General features: G+C 37.7%; 1 non-coding gene across 1 annotated transcript; it reads left to right on the forward strand.

The window, feature by feature from the left end:
• The first annotated feature begins 381 nt into the window (after positions 1-381).
• Positions 382-486, forward strand: LOC129073391 (U6 spliceosomal RNA). The gene has a single exon (XR_008529435.1). It is a non-coding gene; the product is annotated as a U6 spliceosomal RNA (small nuclear RNA).
• The last annotated feature ends 15654 nt before the right edge of the window (positions 487-16140 follow it).

Consider the following 16140-nt stretch of genomic DNA (forward strand, 5'->3'; position numbering starts at 1 on the left):
TTTGATTATTCACAATACACAGTGTTGACACTATTCAGTGACAGTGTTGGGAGACAGCAATCTAAGATACATTACCACAATTTTCTTTGGGTTAATATGTACTTAAAGCTATGGCATAGTTTGATACTTCATTGAATATTAATATAGCCCAAATGTTCATTGCAGGTACACTGTGCAACTTTACTGCTTTTTACTGTGTGATATATTGAATAAAAATGTGCACTAAGTCAGTAGACTGGGAAAAGTTGTCTTTGTCATTATGGGAGATATTTAGTCCTAGTAACTTAGCTTTATAGTTTTGAAGATAAGGAGTAAAAGTTTATATTTTTTCATGTGTAGGATATGTAACACATAAAACTTTTACTCCCAAAGCACCCTCCAGTGCTTGTTTTGACAGCATATATACTAAAATTGATACAGAGAAGATTAGCATGGTCCCTGCACAAGGATGACACCCAAAGCACCCTTGGGATACTCAATAAATATTAATTGCTTTGTTGATAACAAAAACTTTTCTTGAGTTGTCTGTCCAGACCGCATTGATATCTTCAGGGAATTATCAGTTATATCTGTCTACTTTTGTAGTATAGTAAGGCTAAATGTGAAAAAGGCAGAACAGATTTTGATGTTCTGGAATTAATGAGATAATTCAGTAGAGAAGCATTTCTTGAATTGCTGGTGTCAAAAAGTTTGACATGTTTCCATAGCGCATCATTTGTTCCCATTACCTTGGATACAGACTAAAGACACAATGCAACTTCCAGTTCTTCTACTCTGCCTATTTAATTGAGAGGAAGAAAAAGAAATTAATAATATTTCTCACTACTCAGAAGATAGAGAAGGTCAGGATCAGAACTGTAGAGGTTTAAAGTCCATAACCTAAAATCAAGTAGTTGCTTACATGTATGTGTTCATGGTAATTGGTTCGTTGAACGCCTGACTACTCTTAAAAACACGGTGAGAGTTTTTTTCTATGGTTTAGTAATGTGGCTATATATTCTTATTGTGTCATTGCATGTTTTATTTTTGAAATAGAATTATATTTGCAAATTTTATTAGTAAACATAAAGGGAATTAACCGAATGCAATATTATAGTAGTTAGCTACATACACAAGAGGTTAGAAGGCTGAATGCAAATACATATCAATTCTTCAGCTCCCTCAGTTACTAAAATCTAGTTATTCAGAAATCACATTAGAGGTGCAGATTACTTTGGGCCTTCTGCAGAATGAATGTGCATAAAATATATCAAACTCCAAGAGGAAAAACTCTGACATGTACTAGTCAGTTCACCTGTCTAATGAAATCATTCGAGAACTGTGAGCGTAATATTTAAATTGTAAGTGAATAAATACTATCCCTGGTTTAGCAGTTGTGGAAAAGCATGATTGTATCTAGCAATTCATTTCCTGTTAATGAAGCTTTTAATAATCCACTGGCTAGGCTGTCTCTTTAACTAGTAAAATCTGACCTTTAAATGGATACTATATTTTTAAATTGTTTTCTCTTGTATTTTCATAACACAGTTCTTTTTTGGCATATAAAGTACCTTCTTGGTTTTGAAAAGCACATATACATTTCCTGGAAAATAATCATAAAAATTTAAAGTAGAAATATAAAATTGATTTCAGTTTAAACCAACCAAAAGAGATATGTACCATACTCATTAAAGATCTTGTTTGCTGGATTTATTATCTTTTCCTCCAAGCTCATTAAGAAAGAGTCCAGCAAAGGGCTAAGGTCTCAATTAATTTTAATGGGCATGACCAAGATTTAATAAAGTATGTGTTTTAATTGCCTGAGATTAAGCTAAATGGTAGCCTTAGTTTGTTATTGTTATAAATTATATTTTGATCAAGAGGTACAAAATGTTTTTCTAAGAGAAATGGATAAAACTGATAACTTAGGGAAAAGAGCATTAGTTTGTCTAGATAAAATATTTACTGACATAAACTTCAAAAGTAAATGAACTGGCCACTAACTAATCATTACAGAATAAGGTTTCAAATTCAAATGCTGATCCAGATATAACAGGTGGCAGATACCAAAAGCCATCTGCCATTACATTCTTTGTGACTATACAGGTAAACCACCTAAAGCTCTCAATATCTATGTCATGGATTGTAAGCAGTATAATATAAAAGCTGTCCAAAGTGGCATTCATGAAGCCTTAAATCATTAAACCAACCAGTCAAATATTTTGGAGGGACAAAAGTGTTTTGTTTTCAAAATGGTATTAGGTAAATATTTTATTTTGAGAGGTTTTCCCTTGATTCTAGTAGTGTTGGCCAGTTGCCAATAAGATTAATGCTCTATTGAATAGATTCATCCTCAGTGCTATTAGCTAAGTAAAGCTGCCTAAGCATTTTAGATGTTTTAGAAAGCTCAACCCCCATGAATGGTAGAAAAAGAAAACATTCTACTTAGAGAATTCCTACTTCATTATCAGTAGATTAGCCTATTAACTTCATATAATTACAGTGAAAGGAAGAGCACACTTCTTACAAAAGCCAGTAAAGCAAGTTTTATTTTATTTAATAATTCATGAATTTTTCACTACTAAAAATAAATTATTTAAATTATTCTTCAAGAAACCAATGTACTTAGCTCAGTTTAGAACACAGGAATAATGAAAACAGTGTTGTGTGTACAGGCATTTATGTGCATGTGTGTTTGGGACGTGGTGGGTAATTTTATGTGTTGAGTTGTCTAAGGTTTGTTGCCCAATTGTATGTTGGGTCAAACACTTGTCTAAATATGAATGTGATGTTATGTGTATGGATGATAACAATGAACAATCAGTTGACTTTAAAGCAGATTACCCTCTATAATGTGTGTGGACCCCATTTAATCAGTTCAGGGCCTTATAGGCAGAGGCTGAGGTTTCCTAAGGAAGAAATTTTGTCTCAAGACAGCAGCATAGAAACCATACTTGAGTTTCTAGTCTGCTGGTCTGTCTTATGGATTTCAGACTCAAAACTACAAGAGCAGTTCTTACCTAAATTTCCATTTTGCTGACTTTCTCTACAAATTTCAGACATGTCATTCTCCACAATCACGTGATCATGTGATCTAGATCCTTAAAATAAATCAATCTGTCTTCATAGATATATAGATATATATATATGAGGGGGGACACAAAAACCAAATATTTATTTTTTTAAAAATTGTGTATTATTCTTACATGTTTAAATTTCAGTCACCTTCAAAGTATTCTGCATTTGATATAATACACCTATCAAGACCTTTTTTCCAGAGCTTAAAACAGTTTTTGAGCTTGTTGATTTTGACACCTTTTAATGCTTCTGCCATTTCTATTCCTCCTATTCCACGTTGGCAAAATGTTTCCCTTTGAGGAATTTTTTCATCCCTGGAAACAAAATAAAGTCACTCAGGGTGTGATTGGGGGAATAGGGAGGGTGAGACATGGGGGACTGGGGGCCATGGCATTTTTGGCCAAAAACCGCTAAACACTAAGCACAATGTGGGCAGGTGCACTCACAAATCACCCATCATTAAATGGTCAAACGTGTTCAAAGAGTCTTAAAAAAAATCACTGAAGCTGGATACATCCTCTCACAACAATACCAGTTGACACACTGATACAGATGGGTTCCTAGAACACTCATCTAGCAAGGAAAACCTGTACTTTTACAAGGGGCCTGCCCTCCAGAAGATAATTCCAGTTTTTGAGGGTCCCACTCATATAGATATGGATCCTATTGGTTCAGTTTCTTGGGAGAATCCTTACTCACTAACATTATGCTAAACATATATCTCACAAAGAAGGTATTTTATGCAATGGGAATAGCATATAAGGATGGACCACGTGATATAAAACTACAACCACTGAAAAATCTCAGTGACTTTGTTCTCCCACAGAGTACCTGGGATGGAAAATGAAAAAGAATATGACAGAAAAACAAAAGATTTTAGAAATAACCTCAAACTCTAAAGTAAATGAGATTTTTCTTATCATCATTCATTATCACAAGAAAAGCATAAAATTCAACTTTGTGACTGACAAGTAGTCTACTAAATGAGACTGTTAAGTTTGGTAAATATCAAGCATACCTATACCCGACACACACTATTAAGGAAACTTCTGCTTTAGGTTTCTTCAGCTAATTATTATGACTTCCATGATGCCAGAGACTTATTTTCAATTGACATCCATAGCCAACTTGCCTTTTGCAAACAAACAAGTACAAAGATTGATTAGGTCTTGAGCTCTTTATATTCTGGGTCTTTGACTTTTCCACCTAGTGGCATAGTTAGTGCAGTGAACTTGAATTATTTTGCACTAATTGTGACAATGCCAAATGCATGTGTCTGTATGTTGGTGTGTGTTCTTTTTTGGTTCTCAGTTTGAGCCTGGTAATAGTTGCAGAATCAACACAGCTAGTTGGAAATGATGTATGAAATTTAAAAATCTCTGGCCGCTGCATCAGAGAAAGCTGAGTAGAGAGGAAATGCTGTTCAGAGTTTCTCTGCAGTTTAGTTCATGAATATCTCCATATACTGCCAAATCAAGGAGAGGAAGACTGAAACCCACCAAATTTGGGAGTATTAAACTTTTCTTTATTGCATTCTAGTCTTTCTTATTTTTGTTTGACATTTTTTCTTAAACTTATTTTTTATTGATAAGTATGTAGTTATTGCCATTTTATTATTAATACTCTTGTTGTTGCTCAAGTACAGTTGTCTCCACTTTACCCCCACCACTCCCCCCTACCACCCCCACCCCCACCTCCCACCCTCAATCCTTCCCCCCTTTGGCTTTGTCCATGTGTCTTTTATACATGTTCCTTGAAGTAAAATGCCTGATAGATGCTTTAATTGTGGAAATTAAAAATAATAATAAATAGTAATGTTCAAATATCTAGAGACAAGAAGGGAAATAGAGTACTTGGGATCTTTGCCAGGTGCAAGTCATTTAATTTCAAAGAGGTTTTCCTTACTATGTTCTCCCTAGATAGCCTGCATATGATATGTCTACTGTTCCATATACCTCCAATTATCTTCTAATTTTCCATTCATTTGTGGTTTTGTGTATGATTAATGCTAATGCAGCATGTGTTAACTTGTTACCTGTTGATTCAGTAAATTGAGTGAAATAAGCAGCCAGTTTTTGGAAAAGAGAAGAGACACAACTAGTTATTTTTTTGAATCACTAGTCCCCTTCATCTAAAATCAGCCCAGTATATTTTGAGACAGTTTACTTTGTGATACCTCAGAACATGATAGTGGTTAAGAGTTCCAAACTGGAGTCACATCACCAGGGTTTGAATTATGGTTCCATTTTTGCTAATATGCATCTCTGGTAAAAATCATTTATACTTTTTGTGCTTCCCCACCTCCATCCATAAAATCATGTTATTCTACTACTTATACCATTTTTGTAAAAATTACTATTTTGAAGATTGAATGAGATAACAAATGTAACACTTTTTAGAGAATGCCTGACATGTAAAGTGAGCTGAATCATACGTGGATTTCTTTTCTTTTTCTCTTTTCCCCCAGCTTTTTTGAGATAGAGTTGAAGAATAAAATTGTCTTACATTTAATGTGTACATATGATGATTTAGTAGATGTATACAGTGTAAAATGATCACTACAATGAAGTCAGTAAACATATCCATCACCACACATAGTTATCTCTTTTTTTGTCATAATGCTTCAGATCTACTCTCAGAAAATTTCACGTTACAGTGCAATGTTAACTATAATCTCCATGTTGTACATTAAATCTCCAGAACTTATTTATAACTGAAAGTTTGTACTCTTTGACTAATATATCCCCATTTCCCTACATCCTAGCTCTTGGCAGCCACCATTCTCTTCTCATGAACTCAACTTTTTTTCTTATTATTTTTCTTATTATCCTCTTCTAATGTGATCATGGGAAATATCAAATGTAGCAAGGAATATAAGCACAGGAAAAGGGAGTACTCCACAGAATTCTGGTTTTACTTTTAACCTCTGTATGGTTTTAATAGGTGTATTAGTCAAAGGTTAATCACATTTGATATTTTACTCTTTTCTGAATTACAGAGAATCAATTATAATTTTAACTTTGTAAATTGTGGCTATATTTATCCTGTTTGTGAATTTTAAATATAATATTACTTCAAAGCCATATGGCAGAAGCTGATAATGGATATGTCTGAAATCTACAAAAATTGAAAATGTTATCATATAATATATAAACATATCATTTCATCAAATCCCTGGACATTAAAATTAAGGGGCATCCTTTGGAAAACTCAGTAGTCTGATATTTCATATAGCAACTATTAAACACATAAAACTTATTATCTAAAGATTACTAACAGGATAAAAGCACATGTTTATTATAGGATTATTAGTGAATTTATAGATCTTAAAGACAATGACATCTTATGGAAAACTATAATGAAATGAGAACATATGCTCTTCCACAACATGGGTAGCTAGAGCATTTAGGCCACAATCTTCATGAATGATGGTGAAGACCCAGTATGTCCATTTAATATGAGAGAATTTTAATGCATAATTTCAGATATTTTCCTTAAAATGAAAGTAACATTTCCCATGTATTAAAAGTCATTTTCAAAAACAATACAATTGCTTAAAAATTGTATCATATTGCTATCATCATTTAAATAGTTATTGCTCATACAGATTATATATAATTTAACCACTGTAAATAATGCTTATATTAATATATTTGTTTAATATTTTTAATGCATTTTTAGGTCAGTTTCCTTAGGATATATTCCTAGAAACATTATTACTGGAAGATGAATATATGTTTTGAGTTCCTAAAAGACCATACTTCACAAGCAGTCATTCCTCTTTTCATGCTCTCAGAACCATCAACATTGAATTTTACCTTTTTAAACTCCAAAAAAAATGTAGAAGATTTAAGACCAAACATTTTTTTGTGATATTTGACCTGTCCCATTCTAAGATATTAAGATTGAATAGTGCAAAGTTCAGAAATCATTAGAAAATGGAATGTAAGTCAGGACTCTTTGTTATAATTAACCCAATTGAGATAGCTTGCAAGAAAGATGCAATTTATTGTAAATAAACGGAAATTCTTTTTTTTTCGCCAAGAACTGGGATCATAAGGGATACTCATTAATAATTTTTATTGAGACTGGAGAAGATGGCGGAGGAGTGAATGGGAGTCACGCTGACCTCCTCCCAAAAACAAACTGGAATTGCAACTAAATAAGGAAGTAATCACCTGGAAAGCAGTGGAGCGATACTGGGAGAAGAGCCTTGGTGCTACGGACAGTGGATTCTACTCCCACACATCCCAACGGGTGAGAAGTGCAGTGGAGGCTCGAGAGGGTGGGCTGGGTGCCCACGGGCCCTGGCACCAGAGGGAGATTAAAACGGCCAGTTAGCTCCCCCCGAGAAGAACAGGGTCTGAATCATAAAAAGGAACCCCTAAACTACAGCAGCTAATGCCAAGAAAATACAGACAAAACGCAACCCCAAAAAGCTTAGGGGCGCTCTCTGCCAGAGACAGGTGGCTGGGATGCAAAAAGACATTTAAAGGGCAAACACAAAAGTTGCAGCAGCAGCCACCCTCCTTGATTGCTGGGTAGAGGCGGCAGCAGGGTGGGCTGGTGCCTGGGAAAAGAATGGTGAGGAAAACTTTGTGAAGAGAACTGACACGGCGGCCAGTGGAGCCCGGGTGATGGCAAGCCTACAACTCTGCAGCTACCATCTCGCTCAGGCATAAGGGAATCAATTAACCTGCCTTTTGTGCGCTCTGCACACAGCTTGTACACGTGTGAGCTACGGGGCTGAGTGCAGACTGGCTGGGAGAGCCTTGAGGAGAGACTGGAGACAGAGGCATTGGGGAAAGAATGGGAGGAGGTACCGGGGAGCCCCGACTCCCTCCCCATTCAGTAGTCTCCATTGTGGGCTATAAAGGTGCGACCCCAAAGAGGCAGAAGCAGGGTGCCCATGAACCAGACTGCCTGCGATTGAAATGCAGTCCGCACAGGGGGTCGATCATTGGCCGAAGGGGTCACACAACTGCCCAGAGGCTCCAGAGGCTCCAGAGGGGAGACTAGAAACAGAGGCATTGGGGAAAGAACGGGAGGAGGAACTGGGAAGTCCCAAATCCTTCTCCTTGCCATAGTCCCCATTGCGCGGGAAGAGGCCACACCCCCAAAGAACTAAAAGCCGAAAAGCACACATAGACACCTCCAAAACAACCAGAGCAGGCACACACACTTGCGCCGAGTGACCTGCGAGGGTTGGAGAGCGTGTGTGTGACCCACGCGGGCTGGCGAACGCTTGCACTTGCCGGCAAGGCCTCACACAGACTGGCACCAATACGGCCTGCGAGGGAGTGCGCAGAGCAGCAAGGACAGGCGTAAATTGACCTGCCTGCCGCGATTGCAGAGCGGCCCACAAAATTAGTAGAGCTGCCCAGAGTCCCTAGAGGAGAGACCAGAAACAGGATTAACCAGAGAGTCCTAGAGCTGATTTCCTCCCATTTCCCTAGTCCCCATTTGGCGAGGGCAAGCAAGGCACCCAAAGAGCCAAAAGCGGGGAAAATACACAATAGAAGACCCAAAAACTGACCAGTGTGGCGAAGCTCGCGTGCCAACGGGGGCCAGATGAGTACGCGAGGTCGCGAATAACCCCCTGGTCTGCGGCAAGCACATGCGAGCCCAGGCGGGTGGGGGACCCAGCCGCGCTGGGAACGTGCTAAAGGAGCCCACATGAGAGCGCAGAGAGATCCCCAAAAATAGCCCAGCCCTGACCGAAGGGGTCACAGAGCTGCTCCAAGCAGAGTCAGACACCAGCATTAGACACCTGAAAGGCTCAAACAAACAACCAAAGGCCCTACAGGGTGAACAACTGACATCATTAGAGGCAAGCCCAGAAAGAAAAGTAAAGGACAAAAATACTTAACAGACTCTCACAAAAATGGGAAGAAAAAGAAGTTCCCCCCAAATGAGTGGAAAAGGGGACTCCCCACAAAGAGAGCTAAATGAAATAGAGGCAAGGGAACTATCAGGTATGGAATTCAAAACAATGGTTCTAAGGAAGCTCAATGAGCTCAGCCAGCTCAAAAACAACTATGAGAAACTGAAGAGAAACTATCAGGATCTTACAGCAAACTATATCAGCCTGGAAAAGGACATAGAAACTATCAAGAAGACACAAGAGGATTTAAAGAATACCATTTCTGAATTGAAGAACACAGTAGAAGGAATCCAAAGCAGGCTGGATGAAGCTGAGGATCGAATCAGTGAGATGGAGGACAAGGTAGAAAAAAGCTCCCAGAAAGAACAAGAAATGGAAAAACGGCTCAAAAAGAATGAAGAGGCATTTAGGGAAATGCAGGACAACCTGAAACGCAATAATATCCGTATAATAGGGATACCAGAAGGAGAAGAAGAGGAGCAAGGGATAGAGAACCTCCTCGAACAAGTAATGATGGAAAATTCCCCTAATTTGAGGAGAGAAAGGCTCTCATGGATCCAGGAGGCACAGAGGACCCCACTCAAGAGGGACTCAAGGAAGTCCACTCCAAGACACATCATCATTAAAATGGCAAATGTCAAAGACAAAAAGAGAATCCTCAAGGCAGCAAGGGAGAAGGAGAAAGTAACATACAAGGGGGCCCTGATACGCCTAGGAGCTGACTTCTAAACAGAAACACTATCAGCCAGAAGGGAATGGCAACAAATATTCCAAGCCATGAAAAGCAAGGGCTTACAGCCAAGGCTGTTCTACCCAGCTAGGCTCTCCATTAAAATAGAAGGAGAAATACAGAGTTTCCTAGACAAAAGAAGGCTAAAAGAATACATCTCTACCAAACCAGCACTCCAAGATATGCTAAGGGGACTGGTTTAAGCAGATGAAGGAAAAGAATGAGAGAGAGAGTAACACAGGTACAAAGAGAAAAGATGAGTAAGTTTCTATCAGTAATATCTCTTAATGAGAATGGACTAAATGCCCCAATCAAAAGACACAGGGAACCTGAATGGATAAGAAAATATGACCCACACATATGGTGCCTACAAGTGACCCACATAAGAGCAAGAGACCTACACAGATAGAAAGTAAAGGGATGGAAAATAATATTCCAAGCAAATGGACATGAGAAAAAGGCTGGGGTTGCCATACTTGTATCAGACAAAGTAGATTTCAAAACAAAGGCCATAAAGAGAGACCCAGAGGGGCACTTTATCATACTTAAAGGAAGAATCTATCAAGAAAACATCAACATTGTAAACTTATATGCTTCTAATATAGGAGCCCCCAAGTTTATAAGGAAATTGTTGGATGACTTCAAAAAAGATATAGGTAGCAACACACTGATAGTAGGGGATTTCAACGCCCCATTGTCAAAAATGGAAAGATCTTCAAAAAAAAAACATTAATAAACATATTGTGGCGCTGAATGACACACTGAATCAAAGAGACTTAACTGACATATATAGAACCTTACATCACAAAGAAGCAAAATGCACATTCTTTTCAAATGCTCATGGCAGTTTTTCAAAGATAGACCACATGGTAGGACACAAAGCAAGCCTCAGGAAATTCAGGAAAATTGAAATAATACCAAACGTTTTCTCAGACCACAAGGCCTTGAAACACGAAATCAAACTCAAAGAGAAGCTTCAAAAACTTGGAAACTCATGGAGACTGAACAGTACACTATTAAACAATGAATGGGTCAATAATGAGATAAGAGAAGAAATCAAAAAATTTCTGGAAACAAATGAAAATGAACAGACAACAGTCCAAAACCTATGGGACACAGCAACGGCGGTCCTGAGAGGGAAGTTCATAGCAATACAGGCTTACCTAAAAAAGATAGAAACATTTCAAATAAAAGACCTAACACTACAACTTCAAGAACTGGAAAAAGAACAACAAATAAATCCCAGAGCAAGTAGAAGGAAATAAATAGTCAAGATTAGACCCGAACTGAAGGACATAGAGATAAAAAGAACAATTCAGAGGATCAACCAATCCAGAAGCTGGTTCTTCGAAAATATAAATAAAATTGAAAAGCCTTTAAACAGACTCATCAAGAAAAAAAGGGAGAGGACCCACATTAATAATATCGGAAATGAAAGAGGAGAAATAACAACGGATACCACAGAAATACAAATGACAATCAGAAACTATTATGAACAATTATATGCCAAGAAATTTGAAAATCTTGATGAAATGGACAAATTTTTAGAAAAGTATAATCTTCCAACACTGAAGGAGGAAGAAACAAAGTTTGAACCGACCGATAACAACTGAGGAAATGGAAGCAGTAATCAAGAAACGCCCAGCACACAAAAACCCAGGGCCGGACGGTTTCCCAGGAGAATTTTACAAAACATTTAAGGAAGAGCTAACCCCTGTCCTTCTCATACTATTCCAAAAAATCCAAGAGGAGGGAAGACTCCCAGACTCCTTCTATGAGGCCAGCATCAGCCTGATCCCAAAACCAGATAAAGACCCTACAAAGAAAGAAAACTACAGGCCAATTTCGCTGATGAACATACATGCTAAAATCCTCAACAAAATATTGGCAAACTGCATCCAGCAATACATTCAAAAGATTATCCACCATGATCAAGTGGGATTCATCCCAGGGATGCAGGGATGGTTCAATATACGCAAATCAGTAAACGTGATACACCACATAAATAAAAGAAAAGACATAAACCACATGATCATCTCGATAGATGCAGAAAAAGCATTTGACAAGGTACAGAACCCATTTATGATCAAAACACTCAGCAAAATGGGAATCAATGGGGCATTCCTCAACGTAATAAAGGCCATATATGAAAAACCTACAGCTAATATCATACTCAACGGGCAAAAACTGAAAGCTTTCGCACTAAGATCGGGAACACCACAAGGATGTCCGCTCTTACTGCTTCTTTTCAACATCGTATTGGAAGTCCTAGCCACAGCAGTCAGACAAGAGAAAGAGAGAAAAGGCATCCAAATCGGAAAGGAGGAAGTAAAACTATCATTGTTTGCAGATGACATGAGTGTATATAGAGAACCCTGTAGACTCTACCAAAAAACTCCACAACCTAATAAGTGAATTTGGCAAAACAGCAGGATGCAAAGTCAACATTCAGAAATCAAAGGCGTTTTTGTACACCAGCAATGCTATAGAAGAAGAAGAAATCAGAAAAAAAATACCATTCAATATAGCAAGAAAAAAGATAAAGTATCTAGGCATAAATTTAACCAAAGACACAAAAGACCTGTATACAGAAAACTATACAACATTGAAAAAAAATTAAGGAAGACACAAATAAATGGAAGCATATACCGTGCTCATGGATTGGAAGAATTAATATCCTCAAATGTCCATACTACCCAAAGCAATTTATAGATTCAACGCAATCCTTACTAAGATACCAATGACATATTTCACAGAAATAGAACAGATATTTCAAAAATTTATATGTAACCATAAATTAAATTTCACTTAGCATAATGCTCTCCAGTTCCATCCATGCTGTCGCGAAGTTTACTAGTTCTTTTTTTCTTTCTACTGCGTAGTACTCCATTTTGTATATGGACCATAATTTTTTGATTCAATCATCTACTGATGGGCATTTAGGTTGCTTCCAACACTAGGCTATTGTCAAATGTGCTGCTAGAACATTGGGGTGCATAGGTTCTTTTGAATGGGCGTTTTGGGATTTTTAGGGTATAGTCCCAGCAGGGGAATCACTGGAACAAAAGGCAGTTCCATTTTCAGCTTTTTGAGGAAATTCGACACTGCTTTCCACAGTGGCTGCACCAGTCTGCATTCCCACCAACAGTGGACTAGTGTTCCCTTTTCTCCACAGCCTCGCCGGCACCTGTTGTTTGTTGATCTGTTTCTGATGGCCATTCTGACCTGTGTGAGGTGGTAGGTCATGGTGGTTTTGATCTGAATTCCTCTGATGGCTAGTGATGCTGAGTATCCTTTCAAATGCTCTGGGCCCTCTGTATCTCCTCTTTGGGAAAGTGTCTGCCCAGGTCCTTTGCCCATTTTCTGATTGGATCATTTGTCTTCTTGGAGTGGAGTCGAGTGAGTTCTTTATATATCTTGGAGATCAATCCTCTACCTGATGTATCATTAGTGAGTATATTGTCCAATACGGTTGGCTCCCTTTTAATTTTGCTGATGTTTTCTTTCGCCATGCAAAAGCTTCTTATTTTGATGAGGTCCCACTTGTTTATTCTTACCTTTATGTCCCTTGCTTTAGGGGACATATCAGTGAAAAAATTTCTGCGTGGGACATCTGAGAGTTTCCTGCCAATGTTCTCCTCTAGGACTTTGATGGTGTTGCGACTTCTATTTAAGTCTTTTATCCATCTTGAGTTTTTTTTGTGTATGGTGTCAGCTGATGATCCAATTTCAATTGTTTGCATCTTGCCAGCCAGCTCTCCCAACACCATTTGTTGAAGAGCCTATTATGGCTCCATTTTATGCTTCTGCCCCCTTTGTCAAATATTAGATGCCCATAGAGACCTGGGCTTATTTCTGGGCTTTCTATTCTCTTCCACTGGTCTATGGATCTGTTCTTGTGCCCATACCAGATTGTTTTGAGTATAGTGGCTTTTTATACTCAATATAATGGCTTTGATGTCCGGTATTGTGATCCCTCCTACTTTGTTTTTCTTTCTCAAAATTGCTGCGGCTATTCGGGGTCGTTTATGGTTCCATATAAATTTTTGAAATGTGTGTTCTATTTCTGTGAAATACGTTATTGGTATCTTAATAAGGATTGCGTTGAATCTATAAATTGCTTTGAGTAGTATGGACATTTTGATGATAAGAATACTTCCAATCCATGAGCACAGTATATGCTTCCATTCATTTGTGTCTTCCTTAATTTCTTTTTTCAATGTTGTATAGTTTTCTGCATACAGGTCTTTTATGTCTTTGGTTAAATTTATGCCTAGGTACTTTATTTTTCTTTTTTCTATATCGAATAGTATTTCTTTTTTCTGATTTCTTCTTCTTCTCTTTCATTGCTGGTGTACAAAAATGCCTTTGATTTCTAAATATTGAGTTTCCATCCTTCTGTTCTGCCAAATTCACTTATTAGGTTGAGGAGTTTTTTGGTAGAGTCTACAGGGTTCTCTATGTACACTCATGTCATCTGCAAACAATGATAGCTTTACTTCCTCCTTTCCTGTTTGGATGCCTTTTATCTCTTTCTCTTGTCTGACCGCTGTGGATAGGACTTACAATGCGATGTTGAAAAGAAGCGGTGAAAGCGGACATCCTTGTGGTGTTCCCGATCTTAGTGGGAAAGCTTTCAGTTTTTGCCCGTTGAGTATGATATTAGCTGTAGGTTTTTCATATATGGCCTTTATTACGTTGAGGAATGCCCCATTTATTCCCATTTTGCTGAGTGTTTTGATCATAAATGGGTGCTGTAACTTATCGAAAGCTTTTTCTGCAGTTATTGAGATGATCATATGGTTTCTGTCTTTTCTTTTATTTATGTGCTGTATCAAGTTTCCTGATTTGCATATATTGAACCATCCCTGCATCCCTGGGATCAATCCCACTTGACCATGGTGGATATTTGAATGTATTGCTGGATGCTGTTTGCCAATATTTCGTTGAGGATTTTAGCATGTATGTTCATCAGCGAAATTGGCCTGTAGTTTTCTTTCTTTGTAGGGTCTTTATCTGGTTTTGGGATCAGGCTGATGCTGGCCTCATAGAAGGAGTCTGGGAGTCTTCCCTCCTCTTGGATTTTTTGGAATAGTATGAGAAGGACAGGGGTTAGCTTTTCCTTAAATGTTTTGTAAAATTCTCCTGGGAAACCGTCCGGCCCTGGGCTTTTGTGTGCTGGGCGTTTCTTGATTACTGCTTCCATTTCTCCAGCAGTTATTGGTCTGTTCAAGCTTTTTGTTTCTTCCTCCTTCAGTGTTGGAAGATTATACTTTTCTAAAAATTTGTCCATTTCACCAAGATTTTCAAATTTCTTGGCATATAATTGTTCATAGTAGTTTCTGACAATCCTTTGTATTTCTGTGGTATCAGTTGTTATTTTTCCTCTTTCATCTCTGATATTATTAATTTGGGTCCTCTCTCTTTTTGTCTTGATGAGTCTGCTTAAAGGTTTGTCAATTTTATTTATATTTTCGAAGAACCAGCTTCTGGATTGGTTTATCCTTTGAATTGTCTTTTTGTCTCTATGTCTTTCAGTTCAACTCTAATCTTGACTATTTACTTCCTTCTACTTGCTCTGGGATTTATTTGTTGTTGTTTGTCCAGTTCTTGAAGTTGTCGTGTTAGGTCTTTTATTTGAAATGTTTCTATCTTTTTTAGGTAAGCCTGTATTGCTATGAACTTCCCTCTCAGGACTGCCGTTGCTGTGTCCCATAGGTTTTGGACTGTTGTCTGTTCATTTTCATTTGTTTCCAGAAATTTTTTGATTTCTTCTCTTATCTCATTATTGACCCATTCATTGTTTAATAGTCTACTGTTCAGTTTCCATGAGTTTGCAAGTTTTTCAAGTTTCTCTTTCAAGTTGATTTCCAGTTACAAACCCTTGTGGTCCGAGAAAAGTTTGGTATTATTTCAATTTTCCTGAATTTCCTGAGGCTTGCTTTGTGTCCTACCATGTGGTCTATCTTTGAAAAACTGCCATGAGCATTTGAAAAGAATGTGTATTTTTCTTCTTTGGGACGAAAGGTTCTATATATGTCAGTTAAGTCTCTTTGATTCAGTGTGTCATTCCGCGCCACAATATGTTTATTAATGTTTTTTTTTTTGAAGATCTGTCCATTTTTGACAATGGGGTGTTGAAATCCCCTACTATCATCGTGGTGCTGTCTATATTTTTTGAAATCATCCAACAATTTCCTTATAAACTTGGGAGCTCTTATAATGGGAGCATATAAGTTTACAATGTTTATGTCTTCTTGATAGATTCTTCCTTTAAGTATTATAAAGTTCCCTCTGGGTCTCTTTTTAAGGCCTTTGTTTTGAAATATACTTTGTCTGATACAAGTATGGCAATCCCAGCCTTTTTCTCTTGCCCATTTGCTTGGAATATTTTTTCCATCCCTTTACTTTAAATCTGTGTAGGTCTCTTGCTCTGAGTTGGATCTCTTGTAGGCAGCATATGTGTGGG

Source organism: Pteronotus mesoamericanus, unplaced genomic scaffold (assembly GCF_021234165.1).
Source record: "Pteronotus mesoamericanus isolate MK-2021 breed Mesoamerican mustached bat unplaced genomic scaffold, CSHL_Meso_final contig_40, whole genome shotgun sequence".
Taxonomy (NCBI): Eukaryota; Metazoa; Chordata; class Mammalia; order Chiroptera; family Mormoopidae; genus Pteronotus; species Pteronotus mesoamericanus.